The sequence below is a fragment of the Aotus nancymaae genome, unplaced genomic scaffold (assembly GCF_030222135.1).
Source record: "Aotus nancymaae isolate 86718 unplaced genomic scaffold, 86718_ANA_hifiasm-v0.15.2.pri h1tg000002l, whole genome shotgun sequence".
In the NCBI taxonomy this organism is placed as follows: Eukaryota; Metazoa; Chordata; class Mammalia; order Primates; family Aotidae; genus Aotus; species Aotus nancymaae.
Genome location: NW_026988413.1, coordinates 25490398 through 25509779, shown reverse-complemented (window position 1 = coordinate 25509779; position 19382 = coordinate 25490398). Strand labels below are relative to the sequence as shown.

At 47.9% G+C, this 19382-nt stretch overlaps 2 non-coding genes across 2 annotated transcripts; both read left to right on the top strand.

The window, feature by feature from the left end:
• Positions 1-1241: 1241 nt before the first annotated feature.
• On the top strand, positions 1242-1348 carry LOC135274269 (U6 spliceosomal RNA). The gene has a single exon (XR_010342111.1). It is a non-coding gene; the product is annotated as a U6 spliceosomal RNA (small nuclear RNA).
• Positions 1349-4024: 2676 nt separating this feature from the next.
• LOC135274605 (U5 spliceosomal RNA) lies at positions 4025-4136 on the top strand. Its single transcript, XR_010342393.1, has one exon. It is a non-coding gene; the product is annotated as a U5 spliceosomal RNA (small nuclear RNA).
• Positions 4137-19382: the final 15246 nt, after the last annotated feature.

Sequence of the window (19382 nt, the reverse complement as noted above, 5' to 3'; positions counted from 1 at the left end):
GGATAATCTAATTAATACCTTATCCCTTTTTTTCCATGGGAATGATGGGCTGAGGCTCCATGCAAGAAAGGGACAGAGGCATTGAGGAAGGGAAGGGAATGTTAGGAGCAGGGTTTTGTGAAACAAGCATGCAGGCCTGGTCTGCTTCAGACTTCACATTTTTGCTCAGAAATAAACTCGGATGAGGCAGAGTGATATCCTGGGCGAATTTTTGAGTAGAAAGGGAAGATATCCCATTTAACAATAATTTATTAAGTTCCTACTGTGTTCCATAAAGGTATAATAGATATATTGGCAAGGTATAGTAGTACATCATTGTGCTTTTGACTTTTTTTGTTTTTTTAAGATGGAGTCTCGCTCTGTTGCCCAGGCTGGAGTGCAGTGGAGCACGCAATCGTAGCTGACTGCAACCTCCACCTCCCAGGTTCAAGCAATTCTCCTGTCTCAGCCTCCCAAGTAGCTGGAATTACAGGTGTCAGCCACCATGCCCCCGCTAATTTTTGTATTATTAGTAGAGACAAGGGTTTCACTATATTAGCCAGGCTAGTCTCCAACTCCTGACCTCAGGTTGTCTGCCTGCCTCGGACTCCCAATGTGCTGGGATTATAGGCATGACCCACCATACCGGGTGCTTTCGGCTTTCTGACAACTTCTTTTCTCCACGATAGGATCAAGAATTAGGAAAGGGGCTGGGTGTGGCGGCTGACACCGGTAATCCCAGCACGTTGGGAGGCTGAGGCGGGCAGATCACCTGACGTCAGGAGTTTGAGACCAGCCTGGCCAACATGGTGAAACCCTGTCTCTACTAAAAAGACAAAAATTAGCCACGAGTGGTGGGAAGCATCTGTAAATCCCAGCTACTTGGGAGGCTGAGGCAGGAGAATCACTGGAACCTGGGAGGCAGAGGTTGCAGCGAGCAGAGATTACACCACTGCATTCCAGCCTGAGAGACAGAGTGAGACTGTCTCAAAACAAAACAAAACAAAAACAAAAAAACCAACAAACAAAAACAACCAAAAAAACAAAAAATAAACAAAAGGAAAAAAAAAAGAATTAGAAAGGAAACAAAAAGTCATTGATTAGTCGGAATTATGCCTCAGATACACACATAAGTCTGTGCATTTATGTATTTACTCTGAGCTGTTCACTTTAGATTTGCATATAGTTACAGCAGATCAAGAAGTCAGAAACGTGAAAGAGAAAGAGCTTCTGCTGTAGATGGATCCATAAACAATGGTCTCGTGCTCGCTTCAGCAGCACATATACTAAAATTGGAACGCTACAGAGAAGATTAGCACGGCCCCTGCGCAAGAATGACACACAAAGTCGTGAAGCGTTCCATATTTTAAAATAATTATTTTAAATATTTTTTAATTAAAAGAAAAAGAATTTTAAAAATTAAAAAACAAACAAACAAAAAACAAGTGTCTAAAATTAGCCTAGGCCAGGTGCAGTGGCTCATGCTTATAATCCCAGCACTTTGGGTGGCCAAGTTGGGAAGATCGCTTGAGCCTAGGAGTTTGAGACCAGTCTGGGCAACATAACAAGACCTCACCTTTACAATATCAATTTTTAAAAGTTAGCTTGTGGCTCACGCCTGTAATCCCAGCACTTTAAGAGGCTAAGGAGGGCGGATCACAAGGTCAGGAGTTCAAGACCAGCCTGACCAACATGTTCAAACCCCATCTATATATTTTTTTTGACCCCCCCCACCCTATCTCTACTAAAAATACAAAATTTAGCCTGGCGTGGTGGTGGGGACCTGTAATCCCATCTACTCAGGTGGCTGAGGCAGGAGAATCGCTTGAACCCAAGAGGCAGAAGTTGCAGTGAGCCAAGATCTCACCATTGCACTCCAGCCTGGCAACAGAGTGAGACTCTGTCTCAAAAAAAAAAAAAAAAAAAGCTTAAAACCAAGATAGGAGAGAAGGAAATCTACCAAAAATGGTCATGAGAACTCAAAAAGTCAGCTGTGACTTAGTGTGGAGGACAAATGGCCTTATGTAACTCAATCACTTTTGTATTGACAGCACTCCATGACCACATGGTACAAAACAAATCATGGAACTGCAGAACATGCGAATTAAATGAACAGTATTGTCAGGACAACCTCTGCAAGCCAGGGGGTGAAGAAACTTGGCCAGGCACGGTGGCTTACGCCTGTAATCCCAGCACTTTGGGAGACTGAGGCAGGCAGATTACTTGAGGTCAGGAGTTTGAGACCAGTCTGGCCAACATGAGGAAACCCCCTCTCTATTAATTAAAAATATAAAAATTAGCCAGGTGTGGTGGTATGTGCCTGTAATCCCAGCTACTTGGGAGGCTGAGGCAGGAGAATTGCTTGTACCTGGGAGGCGGAGGTTGTAGTGAGATGAGATGGTGCCACTGCACTCCAGCCTGGGTGACAGAACAAGACTCTGTCTCAAAATAAAACAAACAAACAAAAAGCATAGGAGGCTGGATCTCAAACCTACCTGTCAGGGCTCTCTGTACCTCTCCACCCAGGACTCAGTACTGAGACCCCAATTTTCCAAGAAAGCACAAAATCTGTTCTAAGTATTCTGTCTGAGACAGTAGAAGTATGTGTGGTTGCCTTTGGGAAGAATTCCACCAGAAATGATGCTAATGAAGAAAAGACTGGGAGCATGAAAGGGTCCTCCGTGCACTGTTGCCCATAAACACGCCCCCCAGGTATCTGGCTGATCCTCAGGATGCCAGCAACAGAGGTTCTCCTATGTAAGAAAGAAATGGCCCCTTCCTGCAAGGAGCCCACATAGCCTTGGATGGTTGGGGCAGGTAACCTGACTCACACCTAGGCGGAGGCCAACCAGGCCATGAGAACCCAAGGGTGGGGCCACAGGGAGGCCTGATGCCAGGGTGGGCTGTGATGCCCTGAAATGTGCCAGGGGAGCATGCGGGACATCTCATCAGATATATAAATATCAGGCAGGCTTATGATCGGGTGTCCATGGCCACATTCTTTTAATTCGGCAACCCTGTCCCCGCTGGCAGGCATCCTGCCAGTCTGCATTCCCACATCCTGCCACCGGCTCCTGGCCCACCCGTTTCTATATTGAGGAGATCCTCTCCATAAATAAAGCACAGGAGTCAGGCACCAAAGAAAGGCCATTTGGAGCGCCGGGAAGGCTGTCCCACGGGCCAACAAAGGGCAGGAAGTGCCGGGCGGTGGCCCCTGTGTCTGTCCCTGGGCCCAGCTCACCTGGCTGGGCTATGGGGCCTTTGTGCAAAAAATATCAGGCCCAAGTCTTGAACTTCCTGCCATTTGTCAGGCTGTGCTGTGACCTGGGGTTCACCGAAATGCTTGCTGCTCCCAACAATGTGCACACACATCCTTTGGAAAAATTCTCTCTCTCTCTCCCATCCAGGCAGTGTTGGCTTTTTATGGAAGCAGCTGCAGGGATGCAGGGCTGAGCAGTGGAAAGTTGAGGCTGCAATTCCGTCCTGAAGAAGCCCCACTCAGAGAGGGAAGGGAGAGGGCAGAACCCCAGGTGCGGGAACTGAAGATCAGGGCTCTCACCCTGGGAGCTGTGCGGCTGTGGGCGTCTGTGTCTGGGACTCATTTGCTTCCCACTCCTGTCTACCACTCCAGATGCCCCCTCCCTCCTGGCCCCTCTGAGACTCAAGGGTTTCACTGCCCAAGAGTAGGAAGCAATGAGTGTCACAAACACCTGCGTGCCTACAGAGTCCAGCTTCCAGGAGCACAAAATCAGGACAAATGGGCCGGATGCAGTGCCTCACACCTGTAATCTCAGCAATTTGGGAGGCTCAGGCGGGTGATCACTTGTGGTCAGGAGTTCAAGACCGGCCTGGCCAACATGGTGAAACCCTGTCTCTACTAAAAATTCAAAAGTTAGCTGGATGTGGTGGTGGATGCCTGTAATCTCAGCTACTCGGGAGGCTGCAGCAGAAGAATTGCTTGAATCTGGGAGGCAGAGGTTTCAGTGAGCCAAGATTGTGACATTGCACTCCAGCCTGGGCTCTGTCTTAAAAATAAATCAAGACAATGCTCTGGTTTCTCATCATAATAAATAAATCTTTCGCCTTTTACTAAAGATTTCTGTGGAGAGTGTGAGGTTTGTTCTTGGGTTCTTGCCGAGTTTAAAAAGAAGAAACTGAGGCCAACACAAGATGATCCAATACAAAGGAATTTATTCAGGCTCCCGGGCGAGGTTCTGCGGCACGACAGGAGGGGCTAGAGAAGTCGCACAGACTCCTCTCAGACGTGGGTTTTTATAGGGAGTGAAGGAGCTCAATTGGTTGTGGGAGAGCAGGACTACTATTGGGTAAGGTTACAAGCCTTTGTTTGCATACAGGACTTGGCTGCTATTGGCTAGAAAGACTTGGCTGCTATTGGCTAGAAAGACTCGGCTGCTATTGGCTAAAATCACAAGACCCTGCTTGCATACTGGGTTCTTTAAGGGAAAGCCAGGCCGTGCAAGAAAGGGAGAAGGAAACATGCCCGAGCTTGTCCGAGCTTTCGGGGGGGAAAAAAGGGGGTGGAGGTGTGCGTCCGAGCTCCCGGCGAGGCAATCGGCCTTACAGAGAGGAACAATTGTGAGTTTATAACTGAATTTTTTGATGTCTTGTTTAGGCAGGGCTCATTTAAAAAAAAAATCAAGACAAATGTCTGAGACAAAGTCTAAGGGAATAGAAGGCTGAGTGTGGGGTCAGACATGGGCCAGACATGTCCATGGATCCCAGGCCCCATCTGGTGAGAGGACACTCAGGATAACTTCTCCTGCCAATAACCAAAGCAAGAGATCAAAGGACTGCTCCACTCACTTGAGCGGAGCTCAGCCCTGGTGAGGGGCTATAGACAGTGGCTCCCAAATGCTGGGATGGACGTTGATAAAGTGGCCACCTGCCCCCTGTGAACTGAAAAAGAAAAGACATGTGATGAATTTTCCATCTTGCTAAATTTATTCCATAGAAAAGATTGTCCTTTTATTCTGAGATTTTCTGAAATAGAGAAAAAGAAAAATGTGGTGAGTCTTTCTATACTGCTAAACTTATTCCATTCAAAGTTGAATAAACAACTTTTGAAATGGAATAAGCTTAGCAATATAGCAGTGATTTCAAAAGTTTATTCTAAGATTATGTTCTTTCTCCGTTCTTAGTGTTAAAATGTGCCTTCATTTTTGACCACGTGGTAATTAAAAAATGTGTTCGTTTGATAAAATAAAAAGTTGGCGATTCTGTGCTAGTCTTCCAAAGAAAAACACAAAAGCCTGTGGTTTGCAAAGTTCCCAACTGGAGAGCCAGGGCCATGGGGGACACAGGAGATGTGGAGACAAGTTTGCTGTCATGTAGTTTGTGACACGATTGGTGAGACGCAAGGCCTATAAGGTGGCACATGATAAGACCCCCGGGGTCTGTGCCCAAGTGTGTGGAAGGAGTGACTCATACTGTTGGAGCTCAGAGGAGAGGCTGGCAGAGGCAGTACCTGCCACATCAGTCCATAGTAAGTGCTCAGTTAAAATTGGCTGAATGGGCCAGCCATGGTGGCTCACGTCTATAATCCCAGCATGTTGGGAGGCCAAAGTGGGAGGATCTCTTGAGCCCAGCAATTAGAGACCAGCAATTAGAGACCAGCCTGGGTAATATAGTGAGACTCTGCCTATAAAAATAAAAAAATTGGCCAGGTACAGTGGCTTATGCCTGTAATCCCAGCACTTTGGGAGGCCGAGGCAGGTGGATCACCTGAGGTTGGAACTTTGAGACTAGCCTGACCAACATGGAGAAACGCTTGTCTCTACTAAAAATACAAAATTAGCTGGGCATGGTGGCACATGCCTGTAATCCCCACTACTCTGGAGGCTGAGGCAGGAGAATCACTTGAACCTGGGAGGTGGAGATTGCGGTGAGCCGAGATTGTGCCATTGCACTCCAGCCTAGGCAACAAGAGTGAGACTCCGTCTCAAAAAAAAAAAATCAAAAGTTGGCTGAGCATGGTGGCACGTGCCTGTAGACCCAGCTACTAGGGAGGCTACAGTGGGGGGATCACTTGAGCCTGGGAGGTGGGGGTTGCTGTGTGCCAAGATTGTACCCCTGCACTTCAGCCTGGGCAACAGAGCGAGACTTTGTCTCAAATGTAAAATAAAACAAAATAAGCTGAATCAATGAATGATGGGAAGGCTGGAAAAGGACTTAACAAAACTAGGACTTGGAGTGGGAGGAAGTTTTGACAAGGTAGAGGAAATACTGCCGGCTCAGGCAGAGGCATAGAGGCCCCAGGAGCACGCTTGTGTGGGGCTTGCTGGGGGCAATACTTACAGAGTCATGGGATTTGATGTTAGACAAGTGGAGGAGAGCCTTGACAGCCAGATACATGTGTTCAGACTTGATGCAATCAGAAACAGGGAGCCATAGAAGGTTCTCAAGCAGGGAAGTGCCGAGGAGGAATGTCAGCATAAATCTATTTCTGTGATGCGTGATGTAGGAGACTTGGAATCCCAGTGCCCGGGGGGAGGGTGTCTGAGGACTGTGGCCTGGAAGGACTGGGCGTGGGCAGTGGTGCTGGTGAGGGGCACTGCTGCGGTGGCAAGGGCTCAAGAAGGCGACTGAGATTTTACGCTGGAGTCTGAGAAAGGTGGTGTTGTTTTATTTTATTTTATTATTTTATATTTTGAGATAGAGTCTTGCTCTGTTGCCCAGGCTGGAGTGCAGTAGCGCGATCTTGGCTCACTGTAACCTCTGCTTCCCAGGATCAAGCGATTCTCCCGCCTCAGCCTCCCGTGTAGCTGGGACTACAGGCGTGTGCCACCGTGCCTGGCTAATTTTTGTATTTTTAGTAGAGATGGGGTTTCACTATGTTGGCCAGGCTGGTCTCGAACTCCTGACCTTGTGATCTGCCAGTCTTGGCCTCCCAAAGTGCTGGGATTATGGGCATGAGCAACTGCACCCAACTATTTTATTTTATTTTTGAGATAAGAGTCTTGCTTTGTTGCCTAGGCTAGAGTGCAGTGGTGTGATCTCGGCTCACTGCAACTTCTGCCTCCCGGGGTCAAGCAATTCTCCTGCCTCAGCCTTCTGAGTAGCTGGGATTACAGGTACTCACCACCACGCCCGTCTAATTTTTGTGTTTTTAGTAGAGACAGGGTTTCACTATGTTGGCCAGGCTGGTCTCAAACTCCTGACCTCAAGCGATTCCCCTGCCTCGGCTTCCCAAAGTGTTGGGATTACAGGCGTGAGCCACTGCGCCTGGACTTGTTGTTTTAAAGGAGCATGCTTGGGCCAGGTGTGGTGGCTCACACCTGTAATCCCAGCACTTTGGGAGGCCAATGCGGTCAGATTGCTTGAACTCAGGAGTTCCAGACCAGGCTAGGCAATATGGTGAATTCCTGTCTCTACAAAAAATCCAAAAATATTAGACAGTCATAGTGGTGCATGCCTGCAGTCCCAGCTACTGGGGAGGCTGAGGTGGAAGGATCACTTGAGCTGGGAGTTCCAGGCTGCAGTGAGCCAAGATCATGCCGTTGCACTCCAGCCTGGGAGACAGATCCAGACCCTGTCTCAAATAAATACAGAAGCATGCTTAGGGTCGGTGCAGTGGTTCACACCAGTAATCCCAGCATTTTGGGAGCCTGAGGCAGGAGGATCGCTTGAGGCCAGGAGTTCAAAACCAGCCTGGGCAACAAAGCATGACTTCATCTTTAATAAAAATAAAAATTAAAAAATCAGCTGACCATGGTGGCTCGTAATGGGTATTTGTGTTTTCAGGGTATATGTGATAGTTTGGTAATTCAGATTATGAAATCAGGGTAATTGGGATATCCAGCACCTTAGATATTTTTTTCCTTTGTGTTAGGAACATTTGAATTATCATCTTCTAGCTATTTTATTGTTTTGGAGAAAGGGTCTTTCTCTGTCTCCCAGGCTGAAGTGCAGTGGCGCAATCATGGCTCCCTGCAGCCTCAAACTCCCAGGCTCAAGCAGTACTCTTCCCTCAGCCTCCTGAGTAGCTGGGACTACAGGTGCCTGTCACCGGCCTGGCTAAGCTGCTAAGTTAAAGTGGACAATCGATTGATGTTAGCTGTAGTCACCCTAGCGAACTATTGGACACCAGGTCTTTGACATGACTGCTGGAACGGCAGTGTAGGAGAGGTAGAGGCTTTCAGATGTGCTTGGCTTTGATTTTGGCAACTTTAAGCAGTAACTGGGCAGCTCACGAGCCCTGACCACCTCCCCGAGGGAGGGCAGAAGCCATCGGGTACTGTCCTGGATGTGTGGGGGAACTTGATGGAGGTGGAGGTACGGAAGGGCTCCAGCTTGGTCTAATAACTATGGAATTCAGGTCTGGATTAAAGGAGAAGGACTTCCAGGGATGAGGGGCCACCCTCCCTGGAGGGGTGAAGGAGGCTGTCAGGCAGGCGGGCCCACACCGGCAGCTTAGATAACCCTGAGCTATTTCAGGAAGAAAGCCCTAAGAAGATAAACAGGCCAGTGGCCAGCAGATGGGCAGATAACCTGTGCTTATCCAAGGAGAGGCAGGAGGGGGCCCTTTGGGGGCAGGGTCCTCCAAGACAGGAAGGTGCCAAAGTGCGTGCGTCAGAGGGAGATGGGAGGGACTGGAGCAGGCCTGCGGGGGTGGAATTCCAGCTGGGAGGGGCAGCTTCTGCCCTGGCCTGGTCACAAGTGGTGAGAGAAGTCCTGTGATGCTGACGGGAAGTGGGGACCGAGCTCCCTGAGGTCTCCCAAAATCCAGGAGATGCAAACCTTATTTAGGGTCTGAATGCCCCCCGGTGGTGCCAGCGGCAGAAAGCCTTGTACCCTTTATTCTTTCAAGTTGTTCACAAGTCCGTGCTCACATTTATTGGAGGCGTAACTCCAGTGTGGTGCAGTGTGTGTGCATGTGTGTGTTTTCAGGGTATATGTGATTTCGTGGGCATGGCTGGTGTATAGGTGCAGTTTGTCATGTATGCACGTGGTGAAGGATGTAGTGTGCCTGTGTAATGTGTGCTTGGTGGTGGCATGTGTATGTGCAAATGCTGTGTGTGGACTGTGTGTGTTGTGTGTGAAATGTGTGTGGTGCATTATGTATGTGTGGTGTGCTACAGCATCTGTGGTACAGTGTGTGGTGTGTGTGATCCTGTGTGTGTGTGTGGTCTGAGTGTGGTGTAGTGTGTGTGGTGTAGTGTGTGGTGTGTGTGGTGCAGTGTGGTGTGTGTAGTGTTTGTGTGGTGCAGTGTGTGTGTGATGTGTATGTGTAGTGTAAGTGTGTGGTGTGGCATATGTATGTGTGGTGTGTGTAGTGCAGAGTGTGGTGTGTGGTGTGTGGTGTGGTGTGTGTGTATGTGGGAATCGCTCCAGCGTTGAGACCACTCAGTGTCCGCGCCATAATGGAGCTTGAGCCCGGACACGTTTCCCACCCCCTGGAGGCAGTCGAGACCAGTGAAAGAGAGATTTAATAGAAGTTTGAGTTTGCAGAAGCCTATTTCTGGTCCACTGACCTAAAGGCTGGGTGAAGGCTGTGTGATTTTACTAGGCATTGTTTCTTGAAGTACCTGCTCTGGGCTAGTTTTATGACTTTGTTTACCCTCTATTGATGGGTCCCATGCTTGTTCCTGTGACTGCTATTTGCAAAGTTAATGGGTCTATCGCCTTTCTGATGACTTGCATAGATCATTAACATTTTTAACTATAGGTTTCCTCACCCTGATAATGAGACCCACCTGCGTGACTTGATTGTACCCATTGTGTGACTTGATTGTACCCATTGTGTGTTTTCCACTGCCTAAGCTTGTAGCCGGATGGCTCCCTCTTCCCTTTATGAAGATAATGGCATCTGTTCTGATAATTGAGATGGGACTAAGAATGCTTATGTAAATGAGGTGGGGCAAAGAATGTTCCTGTAAAATGAGGTAGAAAAAGATATATATACTAATTCTGTGTACAATAAAGTTGCTGGTTTTAGGCATTGCTAATTGGGAACTGCCTGGCCAGCCCTCCAGACTCCAGCTGTCCTGTCTTTTCTTTTCTTCCACGCACTCTCTCTTCCAGGTATTGGGACCCTCTTGCAGACCAAGAGACCCCGGCAGACGTGCTGCTCTCACCGGCCCCCGACATGTGTAGTGTGAGTGTGTGGTGCAGTGTGTATGTGTTGTGTGTTGTGGTGTATGAGTGGTGTGTGTAGTGCAGGGTGTGTGTAGTGTTTGTAGTGTGTATGGTACAGCATGTATAAGTGTTGTGTGAGTGTGTGGTGCAGTGTGTGTGGTGTGGTGTGTGTATGTGTGGTTTGACTGCATGGTATGTGTGGTGTGTGTAGTGTGTGTGTAGTGTGTGTGGTGCAGTGTGTATATATGTGGTGTGAGTGTGGTGCAGAGTGTGGTATATGTGGTGCTGCAATGTGTGTATGGTCTGAGTGTGTGGTGTGAATGAGTGGCATGAGTGTATGATGCAGAGTGTGCTGTGTGCGGTGTGTGTGGTGGTGCAGTGTGTGTGTGATGTGTGTGTAGTGTGTGGGGTGCAGTGTGTGTATGTATGGTGTATGTAGTGTGTGGGGTGTAATGTGGTGTGAGTGTGTGGTGTGAGTGGTGTATGTAGTGTGTGGGGTGGGTATGTAGTGTGGGGTGGGTGTGTGGTGTGGTGTGTGTGTGATGTGAGTGCTCTATGTAGTGTGTGGTGTGTGTGGTGTATGTAGTGTGTGGTGTCAGTGTGTAGTGCAAGTGGTGTATGTAGTGTGTGGGGTGTGTGGTGTGGTGTGTGTGTAGTGTGAGTGGTTATGTAGTGTGTGGGGTGTGTGGTGTGATGTGTGTGATGTGAGTGGTGTATTAGTGTGTGGGGTGTGTAATGTGGTGTGAGTGTGTGGTATGAGTGGTGTATGTAGAGTGTAGGGTGTGATGTGGTGTGTGTGGTGTGAGTGGTGTATGTAGTGTGTGGGGTGGGTGTGTGGTGTGTGAGTGTGTGGTGTGAGTGGTGTATGTAGTGTGTGGGGTGTGTGGTGTGGTGTGTGTGGTGTGAGTGATGTATGTAGTGTGTGGGGTGGGTATGTGATGTGGTGTATGTGGTATGAATGGTGTATGTAGTGTGTGGTGTAAGCGTGTGGTGTGAGTGGTGTATGTAGTGTGTGGGGTGTGTGGTGTGGTGTGTGTGGTGTGAGTGATGTATGTAGTGTGTGGGGTGGGTATGTGATGTGGTGTATGTGGTATGAATGGTGTATGTAGTGTGTGGTGTAAGCGTGTGGTGTGAGTGGTGTATGTAGTGTGTGGGGTGTGTGGTGTGAGTGTGTGGTGTGAGTGGTGTATGTAGTGTGTGGTATGAGTGTGTGGTGTGAGTGTGTGGTGTGAATGGTGTATGTAGTGTGTGGTGTGAGTGGTGTATGTAGTGTGTGGGGTGGGTGTGTGGTGTGAGTGATGTATGTAGTGTGTGGGGGGTGTGTGTGATGTGAGTGGTGTATGTAGTGTGTGGGGTTTGTGGTGTGGTGTGTTTGGTGAGTGGTGTATGTAGTGTGGGGAGTGTGTGGTGTGGTATGAGTGTGTGGTGTGAGTGGTGTATGTAGTGTGTGGGGTGGGTGTGTGATGTGGTGTGCATGGTGTGAATGGTGTATGTAGTGTGTAGTGTGAGTGTGTGGTATGAGTGGTGTATGTAGTGTGTGGGTGTGTGGTGTGGTGTGTGTGGTGTATGTATTATGTGGTGTGAATGTGAGGTGTGAGTGAGGTATGTAGTGTGTGGGGTGTGTGGGGTGGTGTGTGTGGTGTGAGTAGTGTATTAGTGTGTGGGGTGGCTGAGTGCGGGCTCCTGGCGTGAGTGGAGTGGAATGCCCAGCACCACCACGGCTGACCCAGCTCCCACTGAGTCTCTCTTGAGAGCAGAGCTGGGGGGTCCGGACTCCACCAGAGTATGGTCCACATGCCTCAGGCTGTCATGGGAACCTTCACAATTCAGTCCCAGCCTTTCTAGCCACCTTGCCCTCTCACCCTCTCAGGAACCTCCTGGTCTCCTCTGCGCAGGCTGGATGTTTTCCTGTGTCTGGGCTTGCGTTTGCACAGCTTCCTCTCTGGGGATGGCTCTACCCATCCTCTCCACCCTAGAAAGCATCTCTGTCCTTGAGGGATGCGTCCCAGACACATTTTCTGGCTGTGTCCCTGCTCACACCTTCTGCCCTGGAGTCTTCCCCAGCCCTTCCTTGGAGTTCCCTGGACATCTGCATGCCCACGCATCCATCCCAGGCTTAGCACGGTGGACAGGTGCTGCCCTACCACTGGGATGAAACTCTCCAAGGACTAGGACCAGTTGTGCTGGGCCAGTCTATCCACCTCTCACCCTGGAAGCCCTCTTTGGGCCAGCTGGGGAGGCTCTGTGCCCCCACACCTGCCTCACCTCTGTTCTGCACTGCTACAGGTATTTTTCCATTGCTCCATGTTCATCAGGTGCTCAGGCTGGAGTTTAAGAGAGTATTTCACACGTTCATGGCCACAATGGTTCGATGCCTCCGATCTCGGCTTTCCTGCCACCCTGCCTGCACCCAGGCCAAGAAACCAGGCCTTCCCCAGGCTCCCCTGTTCTTCACTCCCTAAATCCAATTGCTGACTGTATTTATTCTGTTCGTTTTTTCCTTGTCACCGTCTTTTTTTTTTTTTTTGAGACGGAGTCTCACTCTGTCGCCCAGGCTGGAGTGCAATGGCACGATCTCGGCTCTTTGCAACCTCCACCTCCCGGGTTCAAGCAATTATCTGGCCTAGGCCTCCCCAGTAGCTGGGACTACAGGCACATCCAGCATGCCTGCTTAATTTTTTTATTTTTATTTTTAGTAGAGATGGAGTTTCACAGTGCTAGCCAGGATGATCTTGATCTCCTGACCTCGTGATCCGCCCACCTCAGCCTCCCAAAGTGCTGGGATTACAGGCATGAGCCACCGTGCCCGGCCTGTCACCGTCTCTTCTTACTGTCCCATCCTAGTTTGGTTTTTTATTCCTCCTGACTAGACTACAGTAATAACAGCAAATATTTACAAGGCAAATGCAACAAAACAAAAATAGACAAATGAGACTTAATTAAATTAAAAGCTTCCAGGCCGGGTGCGGTGGCTCACGCCTATAATCCCAGCACTTTGGGAGGCCGAGGTGGGTGAATCACGAGGTCAAGAGATCAAGACCATCCTGGTCAACATGATGAAACCCCGTCTCTACTAAAAATACAAAAATTAGCTGGGCATGATGGCACATGCCTGTAGTCCCAGCTACCCGGGAGGCTGAAGCCGGAGAATTGCTTGAACCCAGGAGGCGGAGGTTGCAGTGAGCCGAGATCGCGCCATTGCACTCCAGCCTGGGTAACAAGAGAGAAATTCCGTCTCAAAAAAAAAAAAAAAAAAAAAAAAAAAAAGCTTCCACATAGCAAAAGAAATAATCAACACATCAAACAGACAATCTACAGAATGGGAAATAATAATTGCAAAGCATGCATCTAACAAAAGGACTAATGTCTGGAATCTATAAGGAGCTCAAACAGCTCAACAAGAAAAGAACAAATAACCCCATTACAAAAGTGCGCAAAAGACACAAGCAGATATTTCTCAAAAGAAGACATACAAGTGGCCAAGAAACATAAGAAAATGCTGGACATCACTAATCAATAGGGAAATGCAAATGAAAGCCACCATGAGATACCATCTCACATCTGTCAGAATGGCTATTACGAAAAAGTCAAAAAACAACAGATGTTGGCGAGGATGTGAAGAAAAGGAGACACTTAGACGCTGTTGGTGGGAATGTAAATAAGTACAACCTTTGTGAAAAATAGTATGGAGATTTCTGAAAGACTCAAAATACAACTACCATTCAATTCAGCAATCCCACTACTGGGTATCTACCCAAAGGGAAAGAAATCATTACATCAAAGAGATGCCTGCACTCGTATGTTTATTGCAGCACTATTCAAATAACAAAGATGTGGAATCAGCCTAAACGTCCATCAATAGAGGGTTGGATAAAGAAAATGGCATACTACTCAGCCACAGGAAAGGATGAAATCGTGCCTTTTGCAGATGAACTAGAGGTCGATGTCATAAGTGAAATACCTCAGAAACAGAAAGTCAAATACTGTGTATTCTCACTTCTAAGTGGGAGCTAAACGATGGGTACATATGGACATACAGAGTGGAATAATGGACACTGGAGACTCCAAAAGGTGGGTGGGTCGGAGGAGGGTGAGGGATGAGAAATTACCTGCTGTGTACAATGTGCACTCTTTGGGCAATGCGTATGCTAAAAGCTTAGACTACACTGCACAATATATGCGTGCAAGAAATCTGCACTTGCCGGCTGGGCAAGGTGGTTCACAGCTGTAATCCCAGCACTTTGGGAGGCTGAGGCGGGCAGATCACCTGAGGTCGGGAGTTCAAGACCCGCCTGACTAACATGGAGAAACCCTGTCTCTATGAAAAATACAAAATTAGTGGGGTGTGGTGGCACATGCCTTTAATCCCAGCTACTCGGGAGGCTAAAACAGGAGAATCGCTTGAACCTGGGAGGTGGAGGTTACAGTGAGCCAAGGTCATGCCATTACATTCCAGCCTGGGCAACAAGAGCAAAACTCCATCTCAAAAATAAATAAATAAATTGGCACTTGTACCCCCAAAATCTATAAACACTTGTAAAAGATGTCCTTTCCAGTTTTAATTCACAAAGATATTCTCCTACATTTTTTTTCTTTCTTTTTTTTTTTAAAGATGGGGTTTCACCATGTTGGTCAGTCTGGTCTTGAACTCCCAACCTCAGGTGATCTGCCCACCTTGTCCTCCCAAAGTGCTGGAATTACAGACGTGAGCCACCATGCCTTGCCTCATTTTTTTTCTTTTTTCTTTTTTGAGACAGGATCTCTGTCACCCAGGCTGGACTACAGTGGCGAGATCTCCGGTCATTGCAACCTCTGCCTCACAGGTTCAAGTGATTCTCCTACTCAGCCTCCTGAGTAGCTGAGATTACAGGCTTGCACCACCACACCTGGCTAATTTTTGTCTTTTTAGTAGAGACAGGGTTTCACCATGTTGGCTAGGCTGGTCTCAAATCCTGACCTCAGGTGATCCACCTGCTCAGCCCGCCTTGTACCCAGCACCTTTGCTGTTCCAGGTACCAGTCTGGGTTCTCTACATGTACCATAGCCTTGCATCTTGACAAGAACCTGTTCTGCCTGCCTCATGTACAGGGACGTTGAGGCTGAGAGGCTAGGGGCTCAGCGCGGCAGAGCTGAAAGCAGAATCTGGGTGGGTTGGTAGGAGGCCAACAGGGCCCCGTGCTGGCTGAAGTGGGGAGCTCCCAGCTTCTCCTGCTGGACCTGAGAAACCCATGAGATCGTGCCATTGCACTCCAGCCTGGGCAACAAGAGTGAAACTCCATCTCAAAAAAAAAAAAAAAAGTGGGCAAAGGATATGAACAGATGTTTCTCCAAAAAAGACATACATGCGGCCAACAAACATGAAAAAAAAACTTAACACCTCTGATCGTTAGAGAAATGCAAATCAAAATCACAATGAGATACCATTTCACACCAGTCGGAATGTGGATTATTAAAAAGTCAAGAAACAACAGATGCTGGCATGGTTGGGGAGAAATAGCAATGCTTTTCCACTGTCTGTGCTGAGCTATCAAAAACCCCTGTCACGGCTGGGCGCAGTGGCTCATGCCTATAATCCCAGCACTTTGGGAGGACCAGGCGGGCGGATCACTTGAGGTCAGAAGTTGGAGACCAGCCTGGCCAACATGATGAAACCCTGTCTCTACTAAAAATACAAAAGTTAGCTGGGTGTGGTGACGCGCACCTGTAATCCCATATCCCATTACTCAGGAGGTTGAGGCAGTAGATTAGCTTGAACCTGAGAGGCTGAGATTGCAGAGAGCCAAGATCATGCCACTGCACTGCAGCCTTGGTGACAGAGTAAGACTCCATCTCAAAAAAAAAAAAAAAAAAAAGGCCAGGTCTAGTGGCTTACATCTGTAATCCCAGCACTTTGGGAGGCTGCAGTGGGCAGATTATGAGGTCAGGAGTGTGAGACCAGCCCAGCCAACATAATGAAACCCCGTCTCTACTAAAAATACAAAAGTTAGTCTGGCATGGTGGTGCGTGCCTGTAGTCCCAGGTACTTGGGAGGCTGAGGCAGGAGAATCGCTTTAACCCAGGAGGTGGAGGTTGCAGTGAGCCGAGATCACACCACTGCACTCCAGCTTGGGCAACAGAGCAACAGAGTGTGACTTCATCTCAAAAAAAAAAAAAAAAAAAAAGATGCCATCATATTGCACTCTCCTTGGAGGCAGGGATCCCTGCTTCTCCTTCTTTGTGTTAGGGAGAGGCAGAGAGACACCCTTCGAGCCTTTTGGTCACCTGGAGGACCAGAAGGTGAGCCTGAAGTCTGATGGGTGGGGTCCCACTCCTTCTCAGCAAGTCCCTCTGGCCACCCTCTTCCTCCTGACTTAACGCACCCACCGGACCTTCCCTCTCACCAGCTGGTCAACACTTCCATTGCTGATTTTCGGCAAAGAGCCTAGAAGTCTGTGGAGGAAAGCAGCTCCCTTATGTCCTGAAGGGGAGGAAAGGTTGCTCTAGCCCTGCCTGCTGATTCTGCAAACTGCCACCCTGCCCAGGCATGCACAATTAAACAGCCAACAGGAATGGAAAAAGGGACACTGGGCATGGTGGCTCACAACTGTAATCCCAGGACTTTGGAAGGCTGAGGAGGGGGTATCAGTTGAGGCCAGGAGTTCAAGACCAGTCTGGCCAACATGGTGAAACACTGTCTATACTAAAAATAAAACAGTTAGCCACGTGTGGTGGGGTGCACCCGTAATCCCAGCTACTTGGGAGGGTGAGGCAAGAGAATCGCTTGAATCAGGGAGGTGGAGGTTGCAGTGAGCTGAGATCGTGCCATTGCACTCCAGCCTGGGGAACAGAGTGAGACTTTGTCTCAAAAAAAAAAAAAAAAAAAAAGAAAGAAAGTAAAAGGGACAAGAGAGTATCTTCCCCCAGACCGGGGGCCTAGTTGGCCAACCCTTGGCCAAAGAGCCACAGAGGTAGAATTTGTCCTTGATCTTCCTCCCACTTGTCCCTCTCCTGACTGGCACATTTTCTGCCTTTGCAAGTAATTGGCCTTATGCCTTGCCTCCTTTAGCCTGGCCCTGGTCCCAGTCTCTTGGTTCCCACTGTGCTCATGGTATAATTCCAGCACTTTGGGAGGCCTAGGTGGGCGGATCACTTGAGGTCAGGAGTTCGAGACCAGCCTGGCCAGCATGGTAAAACCCCGTCTCTACTAAAAATACAAAAAGTAGCTGGGTGTGGTGGTGGACGCCTGTAATCTCAGCTACTCGGGAAGCTGAAGCAGGAGAATTGCTTGAACCCAAGAGGCAGAGGCTGTAGTGAACCGAGATTACACCGTTTACTCTAGCGTGGGCAAAAGAGGGGGACTCTGTCTCAAAAAAAGAAAGAAAGAAAGAAAAAGAAAGAAAGAAAAGAGAGAGAGAAATAAAGAAAATGTAGGAGAATATCTTTGTGAGTTAAAACTGGAAAGGACTCACCCGTGTCCTGATTTAGGGTCTTCAGGGCTTTTTGGGGCCCAAGGATTCCTAAAATCGTACATCACCCAAATATGCTTTGAGACATGCTTTAATTTTTTTTAAAATTTTTTATTTTTTAAAGGCTAGTCAAGTGCAGTAGTGAGAAGAGGGGAAAGAGTAGAACAGGAGTTCGATCTGTAACTGACTGTGAACAATCAACTGAGATAACTCACTACCTTCAGACCAGCCAATTTAATTTTTTTTTTCTGGATGCCCTATGACTTCCCTAAAAATTGAATTAATTGTAGAACAGACCTACGGTGGCAATGGGTCATGTTTGGTTAGAAGGTGATAATCTACGGAATTCTACAGAATCCAGATACTATGAACCTATTCTATATAGGCTAATAAGAGGATGAATCTTCTTTTTTTTTTTTTTTTTTTTTTTGAGATGAAGTTTCGCTCTTGTTACCCAGGCTGGAGTGCAATGGCGTGATCTTGGCTCACCACAACCTCTGCCTCCTGGGTTCAGGCAATTCTCCTGCCTCAGCCTCCTGAGTAGCTGGGATTACAGGCACGCGCCACTGTGCCCAGCTAATTTTTTGTATTTTTAGTAGAGAAGGGGTTTCACCATGTTGACCAGGATGGTCTCGATCTCTTGACCTCGTGATCCACCCGCCTCGGCCTCCCAAAGTGCTGGGATTACAGGCGTGAGCCACCGCACCTGGGCTTTTTTTTTTTTTTTTTTGAGACAAAGTCTTGATCTTGTCCCCAGGCTGGAGTGCAATGTCGTGATCTCGGCTCACTGCAACCTCTGCCTCCCGGGTTCTAGTGATTCTCCTGTCTTAGCACCCTCTGCCTCCCGGGTTCAAGCGATTCTCCTGTTTTAGCCTTTCCAGTAGCTGGGGATTACAGGTGCCTGCCGCCAACACCGGCTAATTTTTGCTACATCTGTGGAGATGTTTAACCTTTTATCTGTAGCTACTGTCTGCTTAGGAACAAAAGGAAAAGCAGCTTCTTGCATGACTCAGCTTTCAGCTTAATTTTTTCATTTTGACAGAGTTAATTGGAGTCCCAAGTTTTTATTTTCCTTTCACACACTGTAATAGTGTACATCTGTCCCCTCTCTCTATATGTATGTCTGTACACACATGCATACATATATACGTGCATATATACACATACATAATATATATCTAAACATATATATCTGTGTGTACATATATAGACACAAAAGTACCGTCCAGGCAGGATAGCTCATGCCTGTAATCCCAGCACTTTGGGAGGCCGAGGCTGGAGGATTGCTTGAGATAAAGAGTTTGAGACCAGCCTGGGCAACATAGAGAGACTATCTCCACATAAAAAAAATAAAAACCCATGACTATTTGCATATATATATATATAGCAAAACCAGGATCGTGCAGTGTGCACGATTCTTCAACTTGCTCCCCCCACAATCATATCATGGCCATGTTCCCATAGACTGACTACTTGGACCCAACGCCTTCTCAGGGGCCACTTAATTTTTCTGTACATACAAATGCCATTATATATATATATATATATATATATATATATATATATATTTTTTTTTTTTTTTTTTTTTGAGACGGGGTTTCACTCTGTTGTCTGGGCTGGAGTGCAGTGGCATGATCTCGGCTCACAGCAACCTCCGCCTCCCAGGTTCAAGCGATTCTCCTGCCTCAGCCTCCCGAGTAGCTGGGATTACAGGCACCCATCACTATGCCCAGATAACTTTTTTTCGTATTTTTAGTAGAGACGGGGTTTCACCATGTTAGCCAGGCTGGTCTCGAACTCCTGACCTTGTGATTTGCCTGCCTCAGCCTCCCAAAGTGCTGGTATTACAGGCGTGAGACACCA